Genomic DNA, 8,690 nt, shown 5'->3' with positions numbered 1-8,690 from the left:
AACCCGACAAACGTTGTTTTGCCTTATAAATTATTTCTAGTTTCTAGATAAATTCTAGTGTAGACAAAAAGTAACTTACTTATTATAAGTGTGTAAGTATGTGGTATATGCATGAAATAGGCATGGAGCGCTATGAACGAAAAGGATAATAAAAATAACAAACGCCAAACAATATTATTTTTAAGTTATTATAGTTTATTTATTAAATTATTAATTTAAAATCAATAGATTTTATGATACCAAGTTCCCTGGCAACAACTGTTGTATCTTCAAATTTAAATTGTCTTGGATTGACTGTAAATAATAATAATGATAATGGGCCAGTAACATTAACCAACAACAGTCGAAGATAAAAGTACTCAGTGTGTCTTGGATTAACTATAAATAAAAGCGTTCGATTTAAATAAATTGAGACATGCATCAACTGGTGAAACTTGCTTGCGGAGCATCCATTTTTTTGTTTGAGCCCATGTGAAATAGCGTGGTACTTGTGAATAGAGTAATGTTCTTGCAAAGGCACCAAAATCATCCGTACTATTACACAATTCATATGTAAAATGCAGTGAGTGTAGATTTAGGTGGATTTGTACCACGATCAATCACTGTCTGGTTCGTGAAAAATACACGCTGACTGTTTTCAAGATGGACGGCTAACTGAACAGGTGTTGGATTCCGTTCATGAATTAGAAAACCGAAGATACGCCAAGCAGCTTAATTGGAGCTGATGTACCGACCAATGGTAGAGCGTAATTTCACCGTTTTTGTTCATTGGAGGAGCATTTACATTAGTATTTTCTACTCTAAACACAGCCATATCACTGCCTTTATGGACATACTTATATATTTGATGCTCTTCACAGAACTGCAAAACTCAACATTTATATGAGCATTGTATGTCTTGCTTAGCAAAGGAGAATACGGCACCACCCGCCATTGTCCCCCATTATCGGGATTTCTTCGACGATATATTGGATATCCGTCGGTATTTGTTATAGTATCATTAGTGAAATCTTTAGAAAAATTTTTAGTACATTTTCCATCTGCCATGCAAGGTGAAGACGAAGAAACGAAGTGGATGTAAATGCTCGATGTACTTGTTGGCGTAGTTACATAAAATATTAAGAAAAAAATTTTTCTTTTTCAAAAATATAAAAAAATTTATGTCAAAAAAATAAAAAAAATTTTTGTTAAAGCAATAAAGATATTTTTACTGGATAGGGACACCCTAATCACTTTAGCGGTATGAAAAATAGATAGTAGCCGATTCTCAGACCTACTAAATACGCATATAAAATTTGGTAAAATTCGGTAAAGCCGTTTCGGAGGAGTACGGTAACTAACATTTTGACAATGTTAATTTTATATATAAGATATATATATATATATATATATATGTATACATATATATGTATATATAATATAATAATTCTCTATTATTTAATATTAAGTTATTAATGATTAATATAATCACAATTAATATTGTAGTGCATTTTGACAAGTATTAAGATAATTTATGTTATTTATTCAATTAATTTTAAAATTTGTTTTTTATTATTTTTTAATCTGTTAGCGAAATATAGAGTATAATAAAAAAATATTAAACGTTTAATTATTTAACAAGGGGCCTACAGACAGGTTATAAATATATGAAAAACTATAACTAAATATCAATTAATGTTAAATAAGTTATATTAAAAAAGTTTTGTTAAGAAAGTCATGTTAAATAAATTATGTTAAGAATTTTAGATTAAGGATTAAGATGTGTTATAACGGGACTAAAAGTTCTAAAAATATTGTATAAACGCAGAACAAATTTGAATAAAATTATTATTTGAAATCGATCTTTAGTTTTTGACTGACAGCAATATTTTTGCAGAATATCTTGCTCCTAAAAAAGTATTCTACTAAAACAAGAATATTTTGTTCCTGAGCAAGAATTCTGGTTATTTTTATATTCTGCTCCTAAACGGAAATCTTAATAAATTTTAAATAAATAGGTAAACATTATAATATATTAAATATTAAAAGGGACACATATATAATATAGATATAATAATGAATATTTAATTAAACTATCATTATTAATATATATTTTGAAAAGCTATTTAACGTAGTACAAACCAAATTATTATGATATATGTATATATTTTTTGAACACGTAACCTATATAAAAAAAAAAAATATAGTTGCATGTGAATATATATCTAGAAACTCCCAATGCAGGGAACCCACTGAAAAAACATATGATAAAAATTTTTAAGTATTCGGAAGTCAATATATGAGTTTTTAAATAAATTTAAAATCAATTGTCATAGTTTTTCAGACTTAGATGATAAATATTTGCTATTTGCTCACAATCTTAGAAAAAGAACTATACATTAACATTAATTACTTTACTATGCATTAACGCTAAGGCAAGTATTTATATTATTCCCCAAAGCCGGGTCAAGCTCAGACTTCTAAGGACTTAAATCGACCATTAGGTTACTTATTGGATTATTCTTTTAAATTATATTCATTTCACAGCATTAAAAACAAATCATACTTTGCGTTGACTAAACATTAAACTTATTTCCTAGTGTGGTTTTTTATGACTACAAAAGATTAAATACTCGTATTTAAATAAAAAGGTGCTTTTGTGAGTTACTCCTGTACTTAAACACTTTAACATGTTTTAAAAATTGTAAGCTTTTTTTTATGTTCAGAGCTTAGAGAAGGAATTACCTGTAAATTTGTTCTTAGAATATGATACGGATCTGTGAATTTCGTAGGATTTGAAAAATGATATAATTTATAGGTGTAGATAATCTGAAGTGATAAAATTGTTTTAATATTTGGGCAATAAAATTTTATACTTCTTGTCCCGAAGTTTAGTATTACTAAAATTGACAAAAAGGTTGTAGATAAATATATACAAATACGCATGAAATATCCAATCATGCTAAATTCAGCATAAATATAAGAAAATAAAAAATAAATTTTTCTTAATTCTCAGAACTTTAAACCTTAATTGCAACCTCTTTGCTTTTTATGCTTGTATAATTTAAATATTGGATATTCTTTACTTAAAATGAATGGCTCATAAACCTTGGCACGCAATGGTAAGTAAAACCATGAACAATAAACATTTATTTTTATTTTGAACTTTATTTTTAGTATTATTTTTCACTATTTTTATTTTTTTTATTATATTTTTAATACTGATTAAAAATTTTGGCACAGAGCTTATATACATATCTAAAAGCTTTTATTATTTTATTATTCTATTTTGCTAAAATATAATAAATGAATCGATGGCTTATTGATTCATCCTGTATAAACTAACCTAAAACCATTTCATTAAAATAAACATTGACTTAACATCACTGAAAACTACAAGCAATTCTAAAATAAAACACGATTTCTATTATTAAATATTTATTGTACAGACTTAGAACTTCCAATTTTATTCAGCATAAAAAGTAATTTGATATAAATTAAAATTTTTTTATTATGATAACAATGGTGTAATTTTAAATAAAATTAAAATTTTCTTGAAATTATTCCATTTATTTTTGTAGAAAAATTTCAAATCATAATTAAAAACAATTCATATGCCATTTTAAAACAAACTCCAATGAATTGAAGTCCTCAATGAGAAGTTAATTTATATAGCTTCTAAAATTAATTGTATACTCATTCGTATATCTGCATTTCTTACTGATTAGATTCGATATAATTGAAATGAGACTTAATTCATTCTTCAAACAATATTATTGTATACTATATACATGACGGTTTAAGTTGAAAAATGCTGCTAATAAATTTTTAATTTTTAAAATTTTGAAAAATTATAACTTTTATTTTAGTTTTGTACTGTAATAATTTTGTACAACAGTGCGTATGAGCAACAATCAAAAAACATCTAAACCAAAAAAACATTTCGTTTTAGTTCATGTAATATTTTATATTCTAAAATTAAATTTTAACTAAATAAATAAAAAAATTTTAAATAGTTTTTAAACTTTTGAAACAAAAATAAAAATATTTAAGCTCTCAATTATATTTCTGCGGAAGTTATTCTCATTTATTTGCAATGATTACCTTTTTGTTAAACAGAGCTGACCAAGCTGCTAGATGGTTGATATAAAGTATCCATATAAACCAAATGCAAAAATATTCTTTTGTTCAACAAGGACATATTTCTGAATTGATATGGTCAGGAAACTACACAAAAAAAAAAAAAATAAAAAGAGTCACTGCATATATGTTTATAATACAAAAGCAGTTTTTATTGATTATTTTATTCCTAGAGGAAAGAAAAGGGGGACTTTAAAGTATTTGTATGAAAGGACCCCATATTTATCTATACAATAACACAATGACAACATGAGTACTACTTAAAGTTATCACTTCACAAAAAAAAAATAATATTTCTTAATATATGTTACTTGTATAAAAAGCAGCAAAACACATAAATGCATATTATAGTTTTCGGTGTTTGAAGTTCAATATATTCTGGTTTAAGCTTTCATTAAAATAATTACTTTTGCAGTAGCAATTTGTTTTAATATATATTGATACTATTTAATACTTAATTTCTTATCTTTGTGACACATATTTAGGGAACTTTATTTTCAATTTTTTTTTTAAACTTAATGATATCCTTAATTATTGTATGAGAAAATTTAAAATAATAACTTTATTTTATAGTCCAATAAATCAAAGGATTTGTCGTATTGAAATCAAATCCTAAAAATTAAAATCAAGACCCTGAAGTATTTGAACTTCATTAACTATTCAATCATTAGTCTGCAGTCTATTGCCAGCTCGCATTTAAGTTTTAAATGTGCATCCATTACAATATCAAAGAGTACTGGTTCTACAGACACGTCTTGGTGAATTTCATTTTAGCTTGGTATTTCCTGATGACGCATTCCTTCAAATTTCGTAAGATGGATAGCGCCAGGAGAAAAGTTTGTTTTGCTTAATGAACTGATTATAAAATTTGAGAAAAATAAAATTGATTATATTTAAATAAAATTGAATTGCACAAAATTATATTCAAGTAGAACTTTATAAAGAGGTTTTTCGAACAGTAGTGAACTACAACAACAAAAATTTATTTTATATTATTTTAATTAATTGAATTTTTGGCTGATCATATAGCTGTTTCCAGTATTGTCAAATAACCATCATCAGTGATTTTTGAGTAGAACTTTATTTAATATGCGCAAAGTTTTATATTAGTAAAATGTTTTAATTGGTTTGAAACACTAATTTTGATTTATTATGTCTCATTTCTTGCTACATTTGAAAAATATGTATTAAGTTCAAAATTACATAAAGTACGATATACAATATACCATAATATGAAATACAATATATCATACTATGATATGCAATATATCATTCTATGATATACAATGTATCATAGTTTGATATACAAATATGATACAAGTACACGACAAGTACAAGTATGATATATAAATACACAAAACGGCCTTAGGTCATTCCTCCCTTGGTTAGATCAAAGCAACTTTTTTAAATATAACTACTGAACGGAATACCTGAAACTGTTTTTCACCAATTTTTGTTAGGTAACAACCTTTTTTAATCTTCACTAAATGAACTATTGAATAATCAGCATTTATCTTTTTAATATATTACCTTCATTTTATTACTGCAGTCTAACATAACTTAAATTAATTTAATGAAGAGAGAAGAGAACAGCATCCACAAAATAGTGAACTAAACTTTAATATAAAGTGACTTTAAAAAGTTTATTCGAAACTTTTAAAAATGGAAATAGCAAAACATAAAAGTCCTTTGGGACTAGCTGTTAAATGAACTTATCAATGATATGGGATAATATATTCCCTTCGTTAAGCATGTTACCTTTTCAAAAGTTTTTGGTAATTTTTAGAAGAAAAAATAGCCATAGTAATTCGATTTGAGGATAAAAAATTCTCACTTGCCAAAATAAAAGGAAAACATTTTATTTTCGAAAACCTAAGTGGATAACGTCATTAAAGGATAATATTCTTAAAATAGGAAAAATATTAACAAATACTAATATCGAAAAAATTTAAATTTCCTAATACCTAAAGTTTTATATTTTATTTTTTTATATTATTTTTGACCTTTTAGAAGAGAATAAGAACTTCAGTGTCAAAATAATCCTTAAGATAAATAAATAACTATGTATAATATTAAATATGCAAGATAAAAATAATTTAATGAAAATTAAATAAAAACATTTATTTAAGATATATTTAGTTTGTGTGAATTACAATACTATAAATAAAAAAATTAAAACGACACAGTGAAGTCGAAAGTATGCATTAGTGAATTGCTATTTATCTAGAAGCTTTTTATATACTGAATAAAAAATATTGTTGAATACTGAAGCACCTGTAATAAAATAGATACATGACACAATTATACATTAAGACTGAAAAGTTTTCGGAAATTCTCATTTAAAATTCGCGCGCTGTATATTTTTCGATATTTTAAGTTTATGTAGTTTGGCAGCACTGTCCTTAATTACTATGCCAAAAATGAGCTCGATCTGTCAGACAGTTCGTTTACGGCAGCTGTTGAAACCAGTTCACCTCAGTAGTGCGTTGCGAAATGTCTTCGACGGTCGTACGACCGTCCTGGAAGGCTTTGTACCACTCATAAACTTGAGTTTTCGATAAAACTGATTCCCCATAAGCCTTTTGTAGCATTCGCAACGATTCTGCACACGAAATTTCGTTCGAAACACAAAATTTGATGCAAACTCTTTGTTCAATATTTTTTTCCATTGTTTTTTTCGCAACGCCCTACTGAGGTGAACTGGTTTCAACAGCTGCCGTAAACGAACTGTCTGACAGATCGCGCTCATTTTTGGCATAGTAATTAAGGACAGTGCTGCCAAACTACATAAACTTAAAATATCGAAAAATATACAGCGCGCGAATTTTAAATGAGAATTTCCGAAAACTTTTCGGTCTTAATGTATATGCACTTAAGTGTTTATATAATACACATATACATATATAAATGAATGAAATTTGTGATGAAACTGCAGAATTATATTTTACTTAAAAAAAATGGATACCAAATGAGATTAAATGAAAGATATTACTTCTTATCCTTCCTAATTGAAACTTACCTCAAGTGCTATTTACTGGGTTGAACATGTGTAAATGATTAATGATTGAGAATTAATTCAACGAAAGAAAAGTTAATATTTTACTTAGAATTGTATTTAACTATGTTTGAGAAATCTGGAATGCAGAAAATATGAAATTTACTAAGAAAATCTAAGAAATTCAAGTCACTAGTTTACTTTTTTTATCTATTTTCATATATAAAATTATACTCTGTGCAATGCATAGACTTCTAACATATATTTTTTAGTACTATGTTTGCATAAGTATGTATATATTAACATATGACGCACCATCCTTAAAATTTTTGTTTTTATATTTGTGCCATAAAACACTTCCAAGGTTTGGATTATTATGACACTGACGTTATTATATTGCAGCTACTACAAAATATTGCTTTTAAACTAATTCACTTTAAAACTTTATATTATCATTAAAATAAAGGATGATTATAATAGTGAACTAAACAACAAAAGAAGCTGAGAGGGCATCAATCACTGACGGCTCGCTTGCGGAGGAAGGTACCGAAGTGTGCATAGTCGGACCAGGCAACAAGCATTGGGAAGCGCTGGTAAAAATACCAGCATCTTCCAAGCGGAAATTTACGCAATTTTATTTCTTCATCAATATTGAACAGAATTACCAGAGTAAAAATATCGCAATACGGACAGACAGCCAAGCGGCAATCAAACCACTAAACTCGCCGCAGATTACCTCAAGACTTGTGCAAGACTGCCTTGATAAGCTAGTGTCGATTCTTTGGGTACTGGGACATACTGGTGTATATAGAAATGAATATGCGGACAAATTAGCCAGGAAAGGAGCAACCACAACGATGATGGAACCGGAACCTTTTTGTGGACTAGGACACACTACAGTCCTCTCATAAAAATAATGGAGAACAAAAACAAAAAGGATTATCGGGATAATATATCAGAATTAATAAGAATTATAACAAGAAATATCAGGATTGTATAAACCTATCAAAAGAAAAACTTAGAATCATCACAGAAATCCTAACAGGGCAATGTAAACTAAAATACCACCTTACGAGATTGGTTATACATGCGGATGCAAACTGGAGATTATGTGAAGAGAATGCGGAGTCGGTCACACATGTGCTGTTAGAATGTCCTGCGCTAATACACATACGGAATATGCTCCTGGGAATGTATATTCTTACGAAAGAGTCAATAAAACTCAGCAAAGTAGGTTCTATACTACTTTTTATTGACGCAACAGGGCTTCGAGACCTACTTTAAGCCCAGAAGCGGGTACAATAGACCCGACGGTCGCAGTTTCACTTCATCTAACAATAATATAATATAATATAGTTGAAGACAATTTTTTGTCTTATGAAAACTTATGAAAACATTTCCCAATGCAAAACTGACTTTATTCGTTTACATAGCGATACAATCAAGAACCTTGGAGCAACTAGTAGTAGAGAGGAAAGTGAACGAAAATAGATAATTAGTACGGATTAAGTGAGAAATAAATACTGTTCAAAAAATAAAGAAAAATTTTATAATAATTAGTTACATCAATTGATGA

This window comes from Teleopsis dalmanni, chromosome 1 (genome assembly GCF_002237135.1).
Source record: "Teleopsis dalmanni isolate 2A chromosome 1, ASM223713v2, whole genome shotgun sequence".
Lineage (NCBI taxonomy): Eukaryota > Metazoa > Arthropoda > Insecta > Diptera > Diopsidae > Teleopsis > Teleopsis dalmanni.
This window is presented reverse-complemented; position numbering follows the sequence as displayed.